Raw genomic sequence first — 24053 nt, forward strand, 5'->3', positions numbered from 1 at the left:
TCTTACTTCGTGAAGCCCTGGGCACACTCCCAAGTGTATGTGGTTCTTTTCTTATGTCTATTTGTTTTTTTGCCTCTAGAAACTTGTCTGAAGAATTTCAGTGTAAGAGAAAGAAGGAGACCTGCTTACACAGCCTCAGACATGGGATTGAGGACACAAACAAGCTCACACTGTGGATTCAAAGCTGGCAGGGCCCCAGACTCATGGGGATCTGCTGCTCCTCCTCTGGTGGCTAAGCTCCCCCCTTATGTCTCCCACCAGTCTCCAACCATCCTCAGAGGCTCAGCTCCCCAAGTCTCTTCTTCTACCTGTAGACTGTCTCTCTGAGCTCTATTTGGAATGCTCCTCAGTGAAGCTCTTGCCCCCATCTGTCAAGTTAAATGAGTAGGAGTCCTGATGGGAGACTGTGGTCATGATTTGAATTCCTGTATAACAAATAGCCACCCAGTGTAGTTCAAAAACAATCTGAAAACTAAACTCAGTAGTATAAGGAAGCAGCCAAGTCTCAGCCAATCACACATAGCTGAGCTTCAGCCAATCACAAGCTGCCTAGCAACAGACCATGCATGATCAGGCAAGGCAAACTCCTGGCTCTCAACAGGGGAGCCCTGTCTGTACTCAACTTCCCAGCTTGATCTGGAAATGCCCACCATCTACAGAGCAAAGCTCTCCAGCCTTCTCGTGGTTCTGAGAACTGCCTGCTTCAGGAATATTATTTGTTCAAATAAACTGTTCAATTTAACTTCCACAAGTTTTCTCTTAACCTCTTAACACACCTCCCTTTCAAAGTGTCCTCTGAAGTCAACAATGACCTCCACATTTCTGTGAAATCCATGGGAAATCCTTGGCCTCATGTGATTGAACCCATGAATGTCATTTATTGGATAGTGTTAAACCACAAAGGAGGGGTCAAGCCCTTGACCCCCTCTTAGTAAAAAACTAATGTAACTCCATTTTTAAAAATAAATAAATAGCAGCTTCTACTTCAAGGCCTGTCCTAAGGAAGAGGGCATGACCCTTGTCCTTGGAAAAACCCACAGAGCACTTCTAAGCACATACCTACTCTGCTAAGTTGTTTGTCTGTAAATAACAGGAGAGGTTTGTGGCACCAGGTGTCCCTGACTCAGTTAGGCTAGGTGAGGACCCATAGCAACCCCCTAGCAACCTCCAATGAGCATGAGACAGGGAAAATACCTGGAATGCCACATGACACCGAAGTAGTTTATGGTGTTTGATAACATGTTGGGAAACCATGTAGTTTAGCACATATACCTCTTGTGGCCTAAACCAATCAGTTCAAAAAATCCCCCTTTTGTACTAACCAATCACCCCTACCTAATTTGTTCCCACCATTGAATGTGCTAATCAATGTTAAGAGTTTTTGTTTGACTTTCCCGTGATATGGAATAATTTGCTGTGTGATGTTGTGATGCATACAGTATCCCCCCAAAACCTATAAAATCTCACTGAACAAAGGGCAAGGAATCACTCCCTGAGACCGCTGCGTTGGGAATGGTTGTGAGTCCAGGCTTGAGCTTGCAATAAAGACTCTTGTGCGATTGCATTGGATTCGGCTCCTGGAGGTCTATTGGGGTCTCATGAATCTGGCATACATTAGCAGTTTTAAGATCTCTTAGCTAATTCAAGAACTCAGAATGACACTCTTGTCCTGCTTCTTTCCAGCCCAAATCGCTGTGCAATCTTAGGTAAAATGCAACTTCTTTGCTGTTTTCCTAACCTCCTATGTCAGTTTGCCTTGGGGCTCAATTCTTGAGCTCCCTGTGTAGATCTTTCCCTGAGGCATTGTTCAGTCTCCTGACCTTGGATGCCAAGTCTAAAACAATAACTCCACCCCCAGATTCTTTTACTAGCCCTATTTTTCCTCTCAGTCTTTCTTTTATGGAGTATTATACATCCTCTGATCATGACAGAAAATCTTCAATAAGAAATATCACAATTGCCTTATTTTGTAGATGAGGAAACTGAGGCACAGAGAGTAAGAAAGTTGAGTGTGAAGTGAAGTGAGAGCCCCACGTCTGTATTCTTAACTAATGTACCAATCCACCCAATATGGCCAGTGAATGTCATAGGAGAGGCAGTGATTCATTCTTTTTAGTTGCTGGGAAGTGATTTTTCTCTCCTCTGCACCACCACCCATTTGTTGGATTTGTCCATTCAGGAAATAATTAATCAACTTCATGTGTGTTTTGTGGAGCTTGCATTTGGACTGCACTTTTTAGTCTCCAGGATAATTTTTTTTCAGGAAAATTATTATAATTATTTATTTTATTATTATTAATCTCTTTTTTTAGCTTCTCATTTTTTAAAATTTATTTTTATTGACTTTTTTAAAAACAAATGACAGTGGAATGCATTACATTTCTTATTATACATATACAGCATGATTTTTTTTTTTTATCTCTGGTTGCATATAAAGCATGTTGACACCAATTCATGTCTTCATACATGTACTTTGGATAATGATGTCCATCACATTCCCCATCCTTGCTAATCCCTTGCCCCTTCCCTTTCCCTCCCACCCCTCTGCCCTATCTAGAATTCATCTATTTCCAGTTGTAAAGGTAAAATTTCTAAGCTGATTCTAAGATGCAGAGCCTGAGTTTAATTGTAAAAGACCAGACATTGTAAAGTTTCTTAACTGCAGGGCTTGGGTTAAAAAGTAAAAGACCAAGTATTGTTACAATTCCTCTGCTACCCCCGGAACCTGTAATCTCTGTAGCTGTTAGGAAAATACCCAAACTGCCCAGTAAATATTCTCACTGACTCCTCTGGTTGTCTAATAAGCTGGAGTTCAGTGAAGCTGGCACGTAGGCATAGCAGGACCTAAAACCAATCAGTTTCAATGTGCACCCCGCTTAGAAGTGACCAATCACCCCCGTCCAATCTGTTCCCGCCAATGAATGTACTAATCAGGTCTCAGAGTTGTTGTTCAATTTTCCTACGCCTCATGATTTGTTCTGATGTATGCAAAGCCCCCCACCCTCTCCAAAAAGTGTACTTAAGCTCTGCCTGACCTCTGCTCTGGGCTCTGGGCTGCTCTATCTTTCTGAGTGCGCGTGGAGCCTCAGCATGCTGAATCAATAAAATCCCTTCTGCCAATTGCATGAAGCCGGTCTCTTGTGGTCTCTCCCTCTGACGCTTCACCGGACCCTTATATTTGGTGCATTGGCCAGGAACTGCGCATCGCCAGACAGGGAGACCCAATGGACTGCTTCAAGGGTAAGTAAGGCGCCTCTCTCTCTCTCTCTCTCTCTCCCCTCCTTCTTCTCCTTTTCTCCTCCTTGTTTTTCTTTCGCGATCACTCGGGTTTGGTTTCTGGCTCAATGGTGGGCGTAAGCTCCCAGAGGGCGTAAGCTCTCAGAGCCTTGGATTGGGGTTGGCAGTGTGTGGCTGCCAGTGGAAAACGTAAGTTTTCCCTGGCTGTGGTGGACAGACGTGTCTTTGGAGCCACAAGCCAACCTCCAAAGGACGCCTTGGGGGACTCCGGGTGGGGGGGAACGGAAGAGTCCCCCATCAGGTAGAGGGAGGAGCCCTCGTCATGTGTATTCTGCTGCCAATCTGTCTGGTTTTTGCCGGCAATTCTTTTTGTTGTTCTCAGGTTGATTTCACGGTCTGTCTTTAATTTTTGCTTCTGAACTTGTGTTAAACGTTTTACTGTTTGTCTGTGATTGTGTCTCATTGTATCTCGTTTGTATTGTCTTGTCTCTGTCTCTGTTCAAGTAACTCCCAGTATGGGACAAAGCCATTCCACACCTCTGTCTCTGACCCTTGATCATTGGACGGATGTCTACGCAAGGGCCCAGAATCTTTCCTTTACAGTGAAACGCGGGACCTGGCAGACACTCTGCGCTTCAGAATTCCCCACCCTCGAAGTTGAATTGCCCCCAGGAGGGTCCTTCCACCTCCCTCTAATCCGCAATGTCAGAGATATTGTCTTTTAGCCGGGGCCGCATGGCCATCCAGATCAACAGCCATATATCTTATCCTGGAAGGACCTCTGCGAATTTCCTCCCACATGTGTGAAGCCCATCCTTGTTCCAGCTCCAACCCCTCCTCCCGCCGGACTTACAGGTTTAATGGAGTCGCTGATGTTCTCACACCAGCCCACTTGGGATGACTGCCAACCGCTTCTGGGGACTCTCTTTACAAGAGAGGAATGGGAGAGAATCCTCTTAGAAGCCCGAAAGAATGTTCTTGGAGCAGATGGGAGACCAACCCAACTTCCTAACATCATCGAAGCTGGCTTCCCCTTAAACCGACCCAACTGGGACCCTAACACCTTTGAAGGTAGGGAGCATCTGTCCACTTATTGCTGGGCTGTTGTAGTGGGTGTCCGAGCGGCCGCTAGGCGGCCAACTAATTTGGCCAAGGTAAGGGAGATTATTCAGGGACCCAACGAATCTCCCTCCATGTTTCTGGAGAGAATTATGGAAGCATATAGGAGATATACTCCCTTTGATCCTCAGGCAGAGGACCAAAAGGCATCTGTTGCAATGGCTTTTATTGGGCAGGCAGCCCTAGATATTAAGAGAAAGTTACAACGTTTAGATGGACTACAAGATATGACCTTAAGAGATTTAGTCAGAGAGGCTGAGAAAGTATATTATACGAGAGAAACTGAGGAAGAGAAAGAAGAGAGGAGAGAGAAGGAAAGGGAACACAAGGAAGATGAGAAAAACATAAGGCAGACTAAAGCATTGGCTAAGGTCCTGGTCACAGCCACAGACAGGCCAGAAGTTAGAAAGCAGGGAGACAGGAAGAGATACCTGGGCCCACGCCAAAGGCTGCCCATGGCCTCAGACCAATGTGCCTACTGTAAAGAAAAAGGACACTGGGGCAAAGAGTGTCCCAAAAAGAAGCAGTCACGTCAGCCTACCATGCTGACCCTAGAAGATGACTAGGGATGTCGGGGCTTAGATCCCCTCCCCGAGCTCATGGTAACTTTTGAGGTGGAGGGGACCCCAGTGAACTTTGAAGTAGATACAGGAGCAGTATATTCATCCCTCAAGGCCCCACTGGGCCCTTTATCTAATAAAAGATCCCTGGTGCAAGGGGCTAATGGCAGTAAATATCAGGCTTGGACAACAAAGAGGACTATGGACCTAGGAAGGGTAAAAGTTCACCACTCCTTTCCAGTAATCCCAGAATGCCTGGCCCCACTGATGGGCAGGGACCTACTCACCAAGCTCCGGGCTAAAATAACTTTTAACCCCCATGGTACCCAAGTGGAGTTTCAAAACCCCTCAGTAAAGACCCCCATAGTCACAGCTTTGACTATGTCAGTAGAAGATGAACATCAACTCTTCACGGCCACTGGGACCGATCAAATAGGTAAACTACCCCAAAGATGGATAAAAGATTATCCTGATGCCTGGGCAGAAACTGCTGGGTTAGGTCTAGCTATAAAACAACCTCCAATAGTAGTAGAATTAAAAGCTTCTGCCTCTCCAATCAGTGTTAAACAATACCCACTAAGCAAAGAAGCTAGAGATGGGATAAGACCTCATATTCAGAAATACTTGGCTCTTGGGGTCCTAAGGCCCTGTCAATTGGACTGGAATACCCCCCTGTTACCTGTAAGAAAGCCAGGAACTGGGGACTACCATCCTGTTCAAGACCTGAGGGAGATCAACAACAGAGTGCAGGACATTCACCCCACGGTACCTAATCCATATAACTTACTTAGCACTCTGAATCCGGAGCGGATATGGTATACTGTGCTGGACTTAAAAGATGCTTTCTTCTGCTTGCCCCTGCACAAGGACAGTCAGTTGTTGTTTGCTTTTGAATGGATAGACGCAGAAACAGGAACATCCAGCCAACTAACCTGGACTAGACTCCCACAGAGGTTCAAAAACTCCCCTACTCTCTTTGATGAAGCTCTCCACAGAGACCTCAACGACTTCAGAACTGCACACCCTGAAGTCACCCTACTCCAATATGTGGATGATCTGCTGCTGGCAGCCAACACAAAGGAGAACTGTGAGTCTGAGACCCAAGCACTATTATCCGAGCTTGCTCAGCTTGGATATAGGGCTTCTGCTAAAAAGGCCCAAATCTGTCAACAAGAAGTAATCTTCCTGGGTAATTCACTTAGGGGTGGCAAACGATGGCTTACTGAGTCCAGAAAGCGAACTCTTGTGCAGATACTGCCCCCATCTGATAAGAGACAGCTCAGAGAGTTTCTTGGGACTGCCGGCTTTTGTAGGTTATGGATTCCTGGGTTTGCGTCTTTAGCTGCCCCTCTATACCCGCTGATAAAGGGGGATGCCCAATTCCAATGGACCCCTGAACACCAACAGGCTTTTAATAATATGAAAAGGGCGCTGCTATCTGCCCCGGCCTTAGCACTCCCAGATGTAGAGAAACCCTTCACTCTCTACATCGAGGAAAAGAAAGGAATAGCACGGGGAGTGCTCACTCAGACTCTGGGACCTTGGAAAAGGCCGGTAGCATACTTATCAAAAAAATTGGACCCAGTGGCTAGCGGGTGGTCCCATTGCCTAAGGGCTATAGCAGCAGCAGCCCTTTTAATAAAGAATGCTGATAAATTAACGTTGAGACAGAAGCTGACTATTATGGCCCCCCATGCCCTGGAGAGCATCATCCATCAGCCTCCAGACAGGTGGCTATCAAACTCCAGAATAACCCATTACCAAAGCCTCTTGCTTGACAAGGACAGAATAACGCTGGGACCCCCTGCTCCACTTAACCCGGCTACACTGCTGCCAGAAGAATCATCAGGACCTATCTCTCATGATTGCCAACACATACTGGCAGAGGAGACCAGTGTATGACGAGACTTAAAGGATTAGCCACTGGCCCGCCCTGAGGTCATATGGTTTACGGATGGGAGGAGCTTCCTCCAAGAAGGTAAGCGGCTGGCTGAAGCAGCAGTGGTTAACAAAACTAATGTTATCTGGTCCTCTGGCCTTCCAGAAGGAACATCAGCTCAAAAAGCAGAGCTAATTGCCCTTACAAAAGCACTGGAGCTAGCATCAGGCAAAAGAGCTACTATATATACTGATAGCCGCTATGCATTCGCCACTGCTCATGTGCACGGGGCTATATACCAGCAAAGGGGGCTATTAACCTCCACCAGGAAGAAAATAAGGAACAAAGATGAAATCCTCCACCTTCTCTCGGCAGTAAAAGACCCTAAAGAATTAGCTATAGTGCACTGTCAGGGGCACCAGAAGGGGAATGACCCTGTGGCAGTTGGAAACAGGCGGGCAGATGAGGAAGCTAAGCTGGCAGCCCTAAAAGGAGTGACCCTGTTAGCTGTTTCCACGCCGGGGGAACAACGACTGGGAGACTTAGCTGCGTGGGAACATACAGGCAACTTATGGCCTGGGGACACAGACACCGAACTCCGGGATCCTACAGAGCCAAGTTTACATTTCCAAAAAGCCCAACTCTATGTCAAAGATGTACACCAGCTCACCCATTTAGGCTCAAAGAAGTTATAGGCACTCTTGAAAGACAAAAGAAAGGACTTGTTGTTGACGGACTCGCAGAGAAAAGAAATAGCTGAACAGGTGACTAGAGCTTGTCAAGTCTGCCAATTAGTTAATGCATACCCATCCAAGCTTCCAGTAGGAAAGCGCTTGAGAGGGACCAAACCTGGACAGTTCTGGGAAGTGGACTTTACTGAAATCAAGACAGCAAGTTATGGACTTAAGTACCTCCTAGTCTTTGTAGATACTTTTTCAGGATGGGTTGAAGCCTTCCCCACGAAGAAAGAAACAGCTCAGATGGTGGTCAAAAAGATTCTGGAAGACATCTTTCCAAGATTTGGACTGCCTAAGGTAATGGGGTCCGATAATGAACTGGAATTTGTGGCCCAGGTAAGTCAGGGATTGGCCAGGGCCCTGGGGATTAATTGGAAGTTACGTTGTGCCTATAGACCCAGAGCTCAGGACAGGTAGAAAGGATGAATAGAACCATCAAAGAGACCTTAACAAAATTAAGCTTAGAGACCGGCATAAAAGATTAGACTATGCTCCTACCTTATGCACTGTTTCGTGCAAGAAATACCCCCTCCGTCTCTTTGTGTAACCTCACCCCCTATGAAATTCTCTATGGTGCCCCTCCTCTAATCAGGGACCTGACCCCAACCCTGAGACTTAATGATTCCTTTCACACCCCCTTGCTTAACAGACTTAAAGCCCTTGAACACACCCAGCGATACCTGTGGAAAAGGCTGGCCACTGCTTATCAGCCCGGAGACAAAGAAATCCCACACAGATACCAAGTGGGAAACTTCGTCTACGTGAGACAACATCAGGTGTCATCCCTGGAACCTCGCTGGAAAGGACCATACCAGGTGCTGCTTATAACGCCTACAGCGGTAAAAGTAGATGGGATCGCTCCCTGGATTCATGCCTCCCATCTCAAGCCTGTACCCTGTCCAGACTCTGGCTGGAAACTGGAACAGACTGGTAACCCTCTCAAGTTGCGTGTCCATCGTGTGGGTAGGGCTATGGATTCTTCCCCTGACCACCTGCCGCCCTAATCCCAATCAGCCTGTTCAACAACACTGGCAAATTATGAATCCCACTGGACAAGTAGTGTGGTCTATATCACATAAAGCCCCCTTATGGACTTGGTGGCCATCTCTCCATCCTGACATTTGTCAACTGGCCACAGGCCTTTTTGACTGGGACCTCCCTGACATAGAGGACCCCACACAGATCCCGTTCGACCCCAAGCCAGAGAAACATTCCCCACGGGGTAACCATATACATTATGGATGTCATCGCCCACATCATAGGTGTCGACTAGTCAGTCTTGATTATTATGTGTGTCCAGCTGATTTCCGAAGTCGCAAACAGGCTCGAACCTGTGGAGGGCTCAATGACTTTTATTGCAAATCTTGGGGTTGTGAACAAACAGGAGCTGCATGGTGAAAACCAAATTCCCCAGACAGCATGATTCAGGTAGGGTGAAATAACACCTGGATAAACCCTAGAGACTGTATGACTAGCTGAGTGTCGAACACTCGCTGTAGAAGAAATAGTCTGTGTAATCCCCTCAACATAACTTTTACCTCCAAAGCAAGGGGCTACCTCAGGATGACATGGCTTATGGGAAATACCTGGGGAATGCGGTTCTATGTTTATGGCCCCACCTATGACTTTGGTCTCTGGTTCACCATCAGACTTAAGCAGGAAGAAAATCCTATGGCAATAGGGCCCAATCCCCTTAAGCCAGGAATTAAGCATCCCAAACCCCCTTCGCTTAGAACTACCAGAATCCCTTTACTATCTCATTCCTCCCGGTTTCCGTCTTTGCCTACTTCCCCAGTCCAGAGTACAGATGACTCCTGCCCCTGGGAATTAATTAAAGGAAGCTTCGAGGTGCTAAACTCCACACAGCCAGACCTCACCCAATCCTGCTGGCTATGCCTCTCTGCCGCACCCCCTTATTATGAAGGGATAGCAGTTAATGGGACTTACGCCGTAAAGACACAGAGTTCCACCTGTAGTTGGGGTAAAAATCCAAAGTTAACTCTCCCAGAAGTAACCGGGGCAGGTTTATGTATAGGATCCCCACCTGAAAGCAAACAACATATATGCACCCAGATAGGAGAAATTGATGTTACGCAGGGCTTTCTAGTTCCCGAGAAAGGAACCTGGTGGGCGTGTGACTCAGGATTAACTCCTTGCATTTCAGTCCAGGTGTTTGATAGCTCAGTAAATTATTGTGTGATGGTGCAGGTACTCCCCAGGGTGCTTTTCCATGATGCAGAATTATTTGAAGGTTTAGTAGGAGGACAAATAACCCGTTTCCACTGAAAACCAGTGTCCCTCACTCTAGCCATACTATTGGGGATAGGAGCTGCTGCAGGAGTTCATACAGGAGCAGCTGCTATGATCCGGAGGTCACAAAAAATGGCCCAGTTAGAAACAGCAATAGACCAGGACTTGAAGACATTAGAGACCTCTATCACAGCCTTGCAGGAGTCTTTAACCTCTCTCTCTGAGGTTGTTTTACAAAATAGGCGGGGGCTAGATCTTCTCTTTATGAGGGAAGGAGGCCTCTGCGTACCACTAAGGGAAGAATGTTGTTTTTATGCTGACCATACTGGAGTTGTAAAAGAATCCATGAATTAATTAAAAAAAAAAAAAAAAAAAACGCCTTGAAGAGCGCCAGAGAGAAAGGGAAACTCAACAAGGGTGGTTTGAGACTTGGTTTGCCCAGTCCTCCTGGTTAACTACACTCCTATCAGTCTTAGCTGGACCCTTGATTATTCTTATACTGTTACTAACTGTGGGTCCCTGTTTACTTAACCGAATAGTTTCTTTCCTTCTAGCTCAGATTGGACAGCTGAAACTTATGGTAATCAGGCAACAATATGCTCCACTGGCAGATATAGAAAACGAGATCCTCCAATAATTATGACTCATTACTTTTAAGATTAAAAGTAAACAGAAAAAGGAGTGGGGAATGTAAAGGAGAAATTTTTAAGCTGATTCTAAGCTCAGAGCCTGAGTAAAAGTGTAAAAGATCAGACATTGTGAAGTTTCTAAACTGCAAGGCTTGGGTTGTAAAGTAAGAGACCATTGATATGTTAAATTCCTCTGCTACCCCGGAGACTTTGATCTCTGTAGCGGCTAGGACAATACCGGAGCTGTCCCAGTAAACATTCTCACTGACTCCTCTGGTGGTCTGAAAACTTGGGACTTTGAGTCGCCTGGCACTAGGCACCACAGGCCCAGAACCAATCAGTTTAAATATCCCCCCCCCCACTTAAAAGAAACCAATCACCCCCATCCAATCTGTTCCCGCCAGTAAATGTGCTAATCTTGACTCACAGTTGTTGTTTAATTTTCCCATTAGTTCTGATGTATGCAAAGCCCCCCGCCCTCACCAAAAGGTGTACTTAAGCTCAGCTTAACCTCTGCTCTGGGCCCTGGGCTGCTCTTCCTTTTTGTGCAAGCCGGCCTGGGGACTCAGCACTGAACCAGATCCAATAAACTCCTCTTGCACATTGCATAAAGTTAGTCTCTTGGTGGTCTCTTCCTCCGAAGCTTCGCCGAACCCTTACACCTTCTACCCACTAAAGCCAAATGAAAACACTTCTGGGGTTGACAGATTCATTTAACCTTAAAGTTGCAATTTAAAGCCACAATTTTACTTGTTTTTGCCTCCTCCCCAAAGGTTTCTTTTCTCTCTGTGTCCCAAGAAGCTACATCTCTTTTAACACAGAGATCTTCATTAATATTGAGGAAGAAAATTCTCTTCTTACAAATTTGTTCATTGTTTTACTTTAGTGACAAATTTAAGTGGACTTAGACCTACTACACATATTCTTGATAACAGCATCTTCTAAGACTTATTTTTGAGACACACTATAAACCAGAGACTGTTATGAATACTGTGTAATTTTATTTCATTTCTCCAGATACCTTCTCTGTTTCTTAGAGGAGAAAAATTGAAATATGGGGAGGTTAGAGAATGTGTCCAGTGGGAGTGACAAGGGGCAGATAGCAGAGGCAGGATCTGAACCTGGCTCTGGGTATAACCTTTTAACCTTTGCACAATGCTACCTGGCAAAAATCTGCATTCCTCATAGCAGTTTTTTTTAAATTATTTTTTGAAGTTGGACATAATACCTTTATTTTATTTATTTTTATGTGGTGCTGAGGATTGAACCCAGGGCCTTGCACGTGCTAAGAGAGCACTCTACTGCTAAGCCACAACCCCAGCCCCCAGTGGTCTTTTTATTTTAATCACTCTTTTACAAAGTTTAGAATACTTTGAATTACCAAGACATGATATAATTTGAAATGTGTACCAAGATAATAATTTTGCATATTGTTCTGAGAATAAAATGTAGTTTGCTGCTAGAATAAATAGTCACAAAATTTTGGTTCATAATTTTTATTCTATTTTAAATTACTTTTATTTTTAACATCTTTCTAGAGTTTATTTTGACTGTTTTGAAATTTAAACAATGGCCATAGCAACTTTATCTTCTGAATTCTTTGCTGATTTTACATCACATACAGAAACTGTATCATTTTGTTTTATAAGTAACTAACTCACTTTCTGAGGTGCCAACAGCAGAAGTTTCTGGAAAACCATTTGAAGCAGAGTTTCTGCATCTGCCATGGACAGCAAAGATGTTGTGGTTCCTGAGCCAGGGGAGTACTCATGAAGAAAATGTGGCATTTACCTCAGGTTTTCATACTGCCTCGACTGTATTTTCTGGAACTACTGTAAGTAAAAATGTCTGCATATTTAGTGGAAGAAGATTCAGCACTTATCCCAACTCCAGATGAAGAGGGGAAAACTTCTGATAGTGAAGTTTACTTAAGTAGAATCCCAATAGTGAAGAGAGATCAAGTATTACCTGGAACTGTCTCCCTGACCCAAAGGTTTTTGATAGCGATTCAAGCAGTGTGGATATCACCTGGGCCCCATGAGGCAGTGACCCAGCTCTGAGAACTTTGCTATGTGTGGCTTAGGCTGGAGATGCACACAAAGGGAAAAATCTTGAAGCTTGTAATGATGGAGCAGTTTTTGCAATACTACTCAAGGAAGCACAAAATTGGGTTGAAGAGCATCATTCAGAATACAGAGGGGGCACTATGCTGTGGGATTTGAGCATGAACTGGTTAATCCTGAAGAGCTGATTCTATCCATTGATGGGAAGTGCTAGTAGGAGGTAGTATCCCAAAGAGAAGCTCAAGGAATATTGAGTTCTGAGCTTGATGCTGTGGAAAACCAGATCATATATGCATCCTGGACACTCGGTTCCCTGAGGCACTGTGATGATGATACTAGGCCTGAAATATCCCTATTGTCTTTGATAGTGCTTCTTCATATGAAATGTGTTTTATCAGATGATAGTGTAGTTAGGTGAGCTTTTACATTGAGAGTTCCAAGTTTCTTTTTCCAGCCTTGTACAAACTAACAAAAGATTTGGTGATTCCACTTGCAGAAAGGTCAATAAAACAGGCAAAATTGAATACTATGTTCATGGCAAATTAAAACAAAAAAACAAAAAATAAGAATACTCAAGATAATGTCTGGGTGATGTGGTGCACACCTGCAGTCCCAGCTACTTGGGAGCTGAGGCAGGAGGATCTCAATTTCTAGGCCATTTTGAGCAAGTGAGAACCTGCCTCAACATCCAATAGAAAAAGCTCAGTGGTAAAATGCTTGCCTGGTATGTGCAAAATGCTGGATTAATTCTAGCACCCCCTAGCTCAACCATTCACAAATGTTTACCCTAGTGGGGGAAGAAATGATTAAGGAGGGATGTAAGTTGCTGATTAACAATGTTAGTGATATATGGTTAGATAATATTTTATTTTATTCTTTTTCTTCTATTTAGGTGCTAGGTTTAAACTGGCTGATTGTAAAGACATTTTAGAACAGCATAACATATATGGTTTACTAATTAATTTATTACTACTATTTGAAATTTGTTACAGTCAAAAGTAAAATCATACTTTATTTTTTACAAATTATTTCTAGAAATGTCATAAATACATGCTTGTTTAATTATTTCTGGTAAACATGTATAACCATTGTTTTTTAAACTTTCCTTAGTAAACTCAAAATTCAATAAATGCTCATTTTCAAAAGATAGTTGATTTGTTTTTTGCCTCTCTCTAGCAAATGATAGAGACATAAGATTCCAATGTTGGGCTCAGCAAGAAATTCCCTGGGGCTAAGAGTTCAGTTAGTGTGGTCTGGGCTGGTGTAGTAGAGGTTATGTTCCAAGTGGCATTTCAGGGATCCATGTGGACATAACCAGTACAGCAATGACTGAAGATTGGATTTGGCATATTTGAGACCAAGCAGAATGAAGGAGCAGTTGACCTTGTCAGGAGGTTAAGGGAACAAATAAAATACTTAGGATTATAGAAGCCAGATTGGGATGTCTTCATGCATCCCAATCCATGAGAAAAGGGATTTACAAATATGGAAATGGAAATAGTTGAAATCCTAAAGCATCAAAGAAGAACAATTAAATATCAGTGGGAACTCAAGGTTTTCAAGATTTACAATGTATGCTTACATGAGAATGCACAACAATGTATTTGTGTCTACATGTGTATATGTACAGGTTTGTCTCCCAATAGATTAAAGCCAGTAACTTCCCAATTAGCTATGAATCCTTCTTCAGTCTTGGATTCCATATACCATTCCCTATTTAAAGAAAACAGTGTTCCTTTGAAACTGTCTAATCTAGATCTGGGGTAGGGAAAAGTATAAGATGATCTTGTAACATTTTGAGGCACCAAAAATAAGGAAGAATCCAAAAAGACATGAAGACATGTCGAAGGGACTTAGAAGATAGTGTATAAAGATTCCCACAGACAAAATGCGGGAAATTTTTAGCATGAAAATAAATGATATATTATCAGCTACTTAAATAAAATGAGAACCCAGAAGACTAAACTGATATAAATGAATAAGCATATAGAGAAGGGAAGGTTCTTCTTTACTATAGGATATCAAAGCAGAAGTGGCGGACTCACCACCTGGCAATCAAAATAGTAACTGATTCAGAAAAGAATTGTCAACAGACTCAAACTAGCTGTCAGTAATTCAGTAGGAATTAGAACATTTCATGGTCTCCAGGAATCTCCTAAATTACTAACTTTACAATGGAAAAACTTTGTAGATACTATCCTATACTAGTGGTCAAAGACCACATCACCAGTAAGGGGACAAATAAACACTGTGCATCTTCTAGTATTTTACAATGAAAAGAATCAATCATCATTTTGGATATTTATAACACAAATGTATATCCCAACTCAAATCATGAGAAATATTACAGAAACCCAAACTGACCAAGCAACACTATTCAAATTGGCTTATGCTCTTCAAGTGTCAAGGTCATGAAAGAAAAGACCAAAACAGTATTCCAGATGGAAGGAGACCAAAGAGATAAGACAACAAAATGCACCATGTGATCCTAGATTGGGAAGCTTGAAGACAGCAGCATTATTGGGGCAATTACCAAAGTGTGAATTCAATCTATGGGTTAGATGTCATCATATTAATGTCCGGAGTTTTATGTATACTATGGTTAAAAAGGAGCATCACTGTTTAAATACACACTCAAGTGGTCAGAGGTAATGGAGCATTATGTCTTTAATTTTCAAATGATCCAAAAATATGTTGGATGGGATTATATTGAATCCATCAATGCAAGTTAAATGAATGTTTTTACAATATTGAGGCTTCTAATTTCTGATGTGGTCTAAAATTTTATCCATGAAGATCTTTTATACCTTTTTATTCTTAAGCCCTTCCACTTTTTATTTCATTATTAAAGAGATCTTAATTTCTGTTAGTGGCCCATATCCAGGAATAAGGACAGACTACTCCATACTGATGGTGAATGAAACTTTGCCAAACTACAGATATTCACTGAATTGTCTACATATATATCCATACCAACACTGTACATTAAAAGTAGTTTAAAATACTCATAAATTCTCCTGAAATTCTCAGCATGTAAAATACGCCCATGAAAGGAAATACTTCTCATAAACTTGAACAATATGCTTTGCACAAAGCATTCTGGTAGCCTGGCAGCTCTAACAGGAATCTTCATGATGCCCTTTTCCCATGCTCACATCTGTTTCCAAGTGTCCTAAAACAACTTTCCAATGAACAATTTCTACCACATTATTGGTAGCAGGGCACTGTTTATGCTCTGGGTACTCTAGAAACATCAACCCCTTTTCCAGAGACACTTTGCTTCAGTGCCTCCAAGAAGCTGGAACATTCATGCTGAAGGCTTCAAGCTGAACATAATCCCAGGAAGGACATAAAAGTGCAACTCTATTTGTGAGGTTTGACTGAGTTGTATCCATGTCTTAAAACTGAAGGAGTTTAAATTTAAGTAAGTTTTCTCACAGGATGATGAATAAGTTCTGGAAATGGACCCTTGAGTATAGTTGCAGAATTATGTGAATATATTTAGTGTTCCTGAACTGTACACTTCAAAATAGTTCAAATGACTAATTTTGTGTGTATTTTACAATGAAATCATCAAAAGATGCATTTTTTAACGTTCAGTGTTTCCTGCTATTATTTAGTAATCACATTCTGCCACAGCCTGGCTCCTTTACTGGCACTGGGACGAAGGTAAGAACTCTGGCAATTATGTTAAAGAAAATCCTGTAGTATTCCAGCAGGCACTAAGAAAACAACCTTCTGAACAATTTAGTACATTATCTCAAGGTTTTTTACATTTGAAATAAGCTTTAATAGTGCTCATTACTCATTAGCCTCCAGTTGTGGGAGAACCATTGTAGTTTTTTGCCTTGGAAACATTAAACTTCAGGGCCGTGGGCCATCTTCCACCTGCAATGTCCCAAGCAGCCCCAGATGGCACTGGGGAGAGTCCCAGACTCAAACTGCTTCCGGGCACAGGGTGCAAGAGCCTGCGAGACCATGCCTCCAGGTCACGTCTAGATTTGGGCTCTCACAGTGGCCTCCCATTTCCCCAGGCAGGGGGCCGGGGAAGAGCCAGCAACTGCCACTTGGAAAATCCTTGCTGCACCGTGACTAGGCCGTGGCTTCGACTTATGCACCCTTCGGTAACAAAAAGTATTCAGTAATAGCCTTTGCTGCAACTTTTTCTTGAGAATCCTTCCTTCCTGAACTTTCTTCTTTCTGATTAGAGTTCCCTGGTTTCCATCAACACATGCCCTCACTGCTCTTGGTTCCACTGGGGTGCCTCTTTCCCTTATCAATTTACTTTTTACCCCTTCCATATTTTCATCACAAAGACAATACAATACACTGAGATAAAACAAGACAAAAACATACTGCATCAATCCTCGCCATTTTCTCAAAATGGCCATTATTCTTTTCGCCCTATGTGCCTAGGGATGAGCAGATTGCTCCCGTAATACCTATGGACGGGCAGCTTTTTTTTGCCACTTACCCCCACGTGTCCCGGGGTTCCCTGTACGGGCCACCATCTGGTGCAGCCCGGCTGCAGCAAACTAGCGGGGGGTTGAAGAGCAACTTGTGTACATCGATAGAGCAGGAGTGGGAGCCATTTATTGTAGGACAGGAGTGGTATTTATACATTCCACATAGCTTATCTTAATTAGCATAAAATAGATACAGCAGTCAACCAATAAGGAATCTCCACACTTAATGGCTTGCTGGCATTACTTCACAAACCACTCTTCCTGGCATTTTGCCAGGTGCCATCCAGACTTGTTTATAGACTTTAACATTTCTCTGGCAAAATGCCAGGTGTTATCCTGACTTGTTTACAGACTCTAACAACATTCATTAAGAGCACTAACCACCCAGACATACTGGCGCACACCTGTAATCCCATTGGGAGGCTGAGGCAGGAGGACTGAAAGTTCAAGACCAGCCTCAGCAGAAGCAAGGTGCTAAGAAATTCAGTGAGATCCTGTCTCTAAATAAATTACAAAATAGGGTTGTGGATGTGGCTCAGTGGCCAAGTGCTTAAGAGTTCAACCTCTGGTCCCCCCCCACAAAAAAAAAAGTACCACTAATCAATATTTGACAGCCTTGTATTTGAGATTTAGATCTGCTTGCTGCATCTCTGGAAACTAAAGGCATGTCAGTTAGCTAAGCCTCAGTTTTCTCACCTGTAACACAGGAATTATAAAATGCTTACTTACCCATTACAGATTGCTGTGAAATTTCAATGTGGTAAAGTCTAAATACACAAAAGAAGCTCAATAAATGCTAGCTCTGATTTTACTTTTAAGTTCAAACCAATATAATTCTTGTACTTTGTATAAGGAAGGCTAAAAAAAATGGCTTTAGTATAAAAAATGCCATTTGTTCATTTCTCCTTAGTCCTTAATGTTATGGAGAACTATAAGACAATGTGCTCTAAAACCCATTTCATATTATAGTCAAGTGATGAGCCCAGGTGTTGACCACTGAGTCAATAGTTAATAATCTTAAGATATCATACTCCAAGAGGCCACAATTTCAGAGAAGCCACAATTACTTGATGTACTTGAAATAATTTACATATAATAATGTGAGTATAAACCTGTACATATAATTTTTTATCAAGTATAATAGGATCATACAAAAACATTTACTCACAATATAGTTCAAACATACAAAAGAAGGCTATTTTATTTTTGTCCCTTTTACATCCTATTTTAGGCAAGATGATGAAACCCAGAAAATAACAGGAATGAATTAGTTTTTAAAAACTGGGTATTTTATAAGTGAAACAGATTCAGTAATCTACATTTCTCAAATTGCAAACAATGAGACTTACTATACTCTCAAAATGAACTTAAATAAATTATTGCTCCATTCTAATGACATTAACGTTTTCACTGGTTGGTAGTCCAGGTAGAAAGAGTATGTAAAGTGATTTATAAGTAAAAACATTTCATTCAGAATGATTTTTTTTTTTTGGTACTGGGAATTGAACTCTGGGACACTGAAACATTGAGCTGCATTCGCAGCCCTTTTCTGAATTTTATTTAGAGAGTGTGTTGCTAAGCACCTCGCCATTTCTAAAGCTAGCTTTGTACTTGAGATCCACCTGTCTCAGCTTCCGGAACTACTGGGATTAAAGGCATACATCTCTGTTCCTGGCCAAAAGGAATGGTTTTAATAAAACCCACATAATCTCTAGAGAGAATACATAAAAATACTCATATAACATTCTCATTTATATTAATTTATATTTTTTATTATATATACATATAATATATATAAATTATATATATATAAATTAAATATATATAAATTATAAACACTAATATATAATTATATTATATAATATAAATTATATTATGTTATATATTCATATATCCGTATATTATATATTTATATAAATTATATTTATAATATATTTATATACTTATATATAAATTATATTAATATGTAAATATATATGTAAAGAATATATATGATATAAATCATATATTTTTTAAATTTTATGTATTTATATATAAAAATATATATGATTTATACATATTTAATAAAAATCATTTATAATATATGGAATACTTATTTTATATACACATATATTAATATATAAACTAAATATAAATATATATTATTTTATTACATATAACGTATTATTATCATATAATATATCTAAATTTATATTAAATTCTGTTTTATTACTTATTGTAATATAATTTTATAATAATATAATTTATATTATTAATAATTAATGATTTTTATATTTTAGTTTAATTAATATTAATATGATATATAAAATATATAAATTATATTATAATTATATATTAATGACTTATCATATATCATATATGTAATTCTATAATATGTAATATATAATATATATAATACATCATACATATTATATTATTTATAAATATAATTTAAATTATTTAGTTTAGTTATTTGGCTTTAGATGGTTTTAATGCTTCTGATAGTGTTTTTTCCCTTAGCTTTATCTATATAAATTTTTATTTTTTGACAGTTCCAAACTTTTAGTATTTTTTTTTTTTAAATAACATTTATTGGTGTGACTTATGGTAGAAAAACGTTCCTACACAAGATGTGCATGACCAAATCATTAAATAGAACATTTATGAGGTGAACACACATCCTCACCCACATTTTTATATCCAGTTTTTAAGATATCCAATTCCTCCTCTCTCTCTATCCCAACACATGTGAGCAACTGCTAATGGAAAGCAGTAAACACCCACTTGGGCAATAGCATTTTCAACTCCATTCTGAGGTGAAGATTCCAAGTACATTAGAGACTTAAATTCCCTCGATTGTCTCCTAATGAAAGTTCCTGAGTCCAGTATTTACAATATTACAGCACTAGCAGATCACTGTCTACCACTCTTCTCTTTCGGCTGTATCCTCTTCACCAGGCGGGGGAGGGTCTGCACTTCCATAGAGTTTGCTGATAATTGGTTGAACAATTTCTTCTAGTTCCTTCTGTTTAGCTTTGAAGTCTTCAATGTCAACATCTTGGTGGCTTTCCAGCCATTCAATCTTTTCCTCTAAAGCTTTTTCAATGGTCTCATTATCTTCAGAGGAAACTTTGCCTCCCAACTTTTCTTTATCTCCAATCTGATACTTTAGAGAGTAGCGTAGCTTTCAAACTCATTCAGAGTATCAATGCACTCCTTGAGTCTTTTGTCTTCCTCAGCAAACTTCTCATCAATTTCTTCAGTTGTCAGTCGATTTTGGTCATTGGTAATTGTAAACTTAATTTTGTTCCCTGTACACTCTTCAGCTGTCACCCAAAGAATACCATTCACATCTATCTCAAAAGTGACTTCAATCTGAGGGACCCCCTGGGGAGCAGGAGAAATTCCAGTGAGATAAATGTACTCAGAAATTGGGTGTCTTTTGTCAGGGGTTATTTACCTTCATAGACCTTGATTGGAATGGTAGGTTGATTATCAGAAGCTGTAGAAACGATCTGAGACTTCTTGGTGGGTACCACATTGCTCCTTGGTATCAGCTTGGTCATGACACCCCCCACAGTTTCAATACCAAGTGTCAGGGGACATACTTCAAACAGTATTAGTTCACCTGTATCTTCATCACTGGAGAGTACACCAGCCTGGACAGTGGTACCATATACACCAGCCTCATCTGGGTTTATGCCACAGGATGGTTCCTTATCATTGAAGAACTCTTTAACACATTGCAGAATCTTTGGAATTTGAGTAGAGCCACACACAAGAACAATCTCATCAACATCAGACTTCTTCAAGTCAGAATCCTCCAGTACTTTCTGAACAGGCTTCATGGTAGACTGAAACAGTCCATGTTTACTTCTTCCAATTTTGCCCAAGTCAGGGTTTCAGAAAAATCTTCTCAATTTCAATTCATGTTTGATGTTGAGAATACATGGCCCGCTGGGACTTTTCTACTTCATGCCAGAGATCCTGCACAGCTTTGTTGTCTTTCCTAACATCTTTGCCAGTCTTCTTTTTGTACAGCTTGATCCATAACATGCTGGTCGAAGTCTTCCCCACCCCATGAGAATCAGTATTAGTGACCATGACTTCAAAGACACCATTGTCAATGCTGAGAAGCACAACAAAGGTTCCACCACCGAGATCAAACACCAGGATATTCTTCTCTCCCTCCCTCTTATCCAGGCCATAAGTAATAGCAGCTGCTGTAGGCTCATTGATGATCCTTATAACATTCAGGACAGCAATAGTTCTAGCATCTTTGATTTTTTGCTGCTGGGCATCATTAAAATAGGCTGGTACAGTAACAACTGCATGGGTAAACTTCTTTCCCAAATAAGACTCAGCAGTCTCTTTCATTTTAGTGAGAACCATAGCAGAAATTTCTTATCGAGAAAATGTCTTAGTTTGCCCACCTCCAATATCAACCTGAATGTATGGTTTAGTTTTTTTTTTCAACCACCTTGAAAGGCAAGAACTTGATGTCTTGCTGCACAGACAGGTCATTCCAAGTGCGAAGGAAAGCCCCTTGGTGTCAAAGACTGTGTTCTCAGGATTGAAGGTGAGCTGATTCTTGGATGCATCACTGATCAGACATTCCCCTAGAGGGGTGAAGGTCACATAAGATGCCATGATGAGGTTGCCCTGATTATTGGAGATGATCTCCACGTGGCCATTCTTGAACACCCCGATGTAACAATAAGTGGTCCCCAGGTCGATGCCAACCAACCAGGGTACCCATGTCCTCCTTCTTGTCCTCATCCTCAGCCAGGTTTGCTGTGCAGCACCCCTGCTACCAGAGAGAGTTTCATCTTGCCATTGCTGTTGGCCTCTTGCTCTCAGTTAGCAGTCAGAGAAACAGACAGCCAGAAGAACCAGGTAATCCAGCAACAGGTTGCAGCTAATAGAGGCCGCAACTAAAAGCAGTGAGGTAATGGGTCTGTCAAACTGAGAAACCTCAACTCTGTCCATCTGTGTTGTCTCTGCCAATGTCTCAAACTTTTTAGTATTGAAGTGCATTTTATTTCTACAATTGTATTAACTACCGTATGTAAAAAATGACAAGTATTTAAATATAGATTATCAAGCATTTTGGCCACTATGTAAATATTAAAAAGTTAAGTGAATTCCAATGCTTCCATACATACTATAACAACACAAGTGGTCAAAGATACACTAGAACATTAGGTGTGAAGAAATGTATTCATAACCAATCAAGATTTTTCAGGTATTTGCATTCAGAAGCATTTTATGAATGAGCACCAGATTTGCTCCAAAATAAAACTCATTTTCCTCTATTGCCCCTATTTGTTGAGAACAATACTATATATTAAGGATGCATTTACATGGATAATTATATAGAGAAAATCATTTGAAATTTAAAATTATAATACTTATTTTATGCACAACTTCAAAACCACAGAATTTAAAGACAATACCAGTGAGGCACTATATGACTAAAACACTACTATTCTATATGACTAGCAAACACAATACAAAGCCAAAAGGCAAAATACACACTTTGGCCATCCTATACAAAAGGGTTCTGTCACAACATTCTTTCGTAAAATAAACACAATACCAAAAAATAAAACAAGAAAAAGAAAAACTGAATTTTGACAACCCTACAAAACTGTGGCATTTCAATTTCAAGGTCTTATAACTCTTCCATTTCTTTTAGCCTGAGTCCTTGGCACATTGGATTCATGTCAGGCAGGCCAACCTCCTCACAGTTCTCTTTAGGCTCAGCAGCTGGCTTCAAAGCATAAGCTGATGTGCTGTCTGCCTCTGAAACAGATTTTTCCACATGACTCAGGGGAGTAAGATCTTTGCTAGGAGGCACTGTTGCTGAAGGTGAAGCAGGTCTCTCCTCAGTTCCCCTGACTTGGCTGGTCAGAGTAGGTGGTTTGTAAAATGTTGTCCCAAGATGGGTCTGCAGTATTCTGGGTGCTCTTGCAGGAGCAAGATGGTGAGAATGAGAGGAATGTCTCTCTGATGCCTCTCTTGCTGAACTGGCTGGCATGTTGGGCGCTGTGGCATCGCTGGAATGGTCACCACTAACCCTGAAGCTCATTGTGACTTTTTCCTGGAGTGCACTTGGCACAATCACTGCACTCATGCCAGTTAAGTTCTTTGGTTCACATTGTTGTTCCTGAGTTTTTTGTGTAATCTGCTGATCAAAGCCATTAAATTGGAAACCAGCAGTAGTAGGGGTATCTTTTCTATTAAATACTTCAAAAGTAAGTTTCTGGCAAAACTTGTCTGAATTCACATTTCCCACATTTCTTCTGTTTCTCTCATTTGGAGAGCTTGCAATATGGAACCTATCTATAGGCAAATGAAAATGTCTGATCTTGGTGCTTGGCATAGGCCTCTGTATATCATTTGTTGCCACATCAGATTTCAGACTAAGTGGTTTTGTGGTTTTACACATATCATCCATCTTTTGGGATGATGATTCAAGTTGTTTGTTATCTGAAAAAGAAGAGATTTTTTTTTAATTTCATGGAGCTTGGTTAATAAGGAAGTGTGGTTATTTATAAATGGGCACTCTCTCAAAAAATATAACCTTACATGTTTTTTCCTACATGATATTCTCAGTCATCAATGCAGAGGAATTAAAAATCCATACACTATTAAAGGCTCATTTTGAATTAAATCTTTACTGTTTAAAATTTATCTAAATCAATAGAACAATTAGCTACAAAGCACATAAAATTAAAAAAAAATAACACTTCCTGAAGTAACTTGTTTTAATATACTTACTACCCATGAATGATTATATTCTCGGTTAGTACATTCCTGATTTCAATAGGCAGACAATGGTAACTCTGGAACAGTAACACTATTCTGTACACCAACCAAAGTCATGTCGTGAATCCCAAGGACTTTTCTTGTCAATCAATCTGCTTCCCAGATACATTCTTTCCATACTGAGGGCAACACACCAGAGAGGACTTGGATGCTCTCCCAGCTGATCCACTAATACATGGCAACATTCTCTGGTCAAAGGAAGGTTGAAGAGCTGTCAAAATTGCCATTGTGCTACTGGTCCTGAAGACTCCAGATTTAACTCCTTCTCTTTCACCTCTAGTCTGGTACCTAGGTCCCTGTTTT

The 24053-nt window shown here is 41.0% G+C and overlaps 1 pseudogene; it reads right to left on the reverse strand.

Annotated features, from left to right (window-relative positions):
- Positions 1 to 19839: 19839 nt before the first annotated feature.
- On the reverse strand, positions 19840 to 23010 carry LOC143404291 (endoplasmic reticulum chaperone BiP pseudogene; annotated as a pseudogene).
- Positions 23011 to 24053: the final 1043 nt, after the last annotated feature.

Source organism: Callospermophilus lateralis, chromosome 7, assembly GCF_048772815.1.
Source record: "Callospermophilus lateralis isolate mCalLat2 chromosome 7, mCalLat2.hap1, whole genome shotgun sequence".
Taxonomy (NCBI): domain Eukaryota; kingdom Metazoa; phylum Chordata; class Mammalia; order Rodentia; family Sciuridae; genus Callospermophilus; species Callospermophilus lateralis.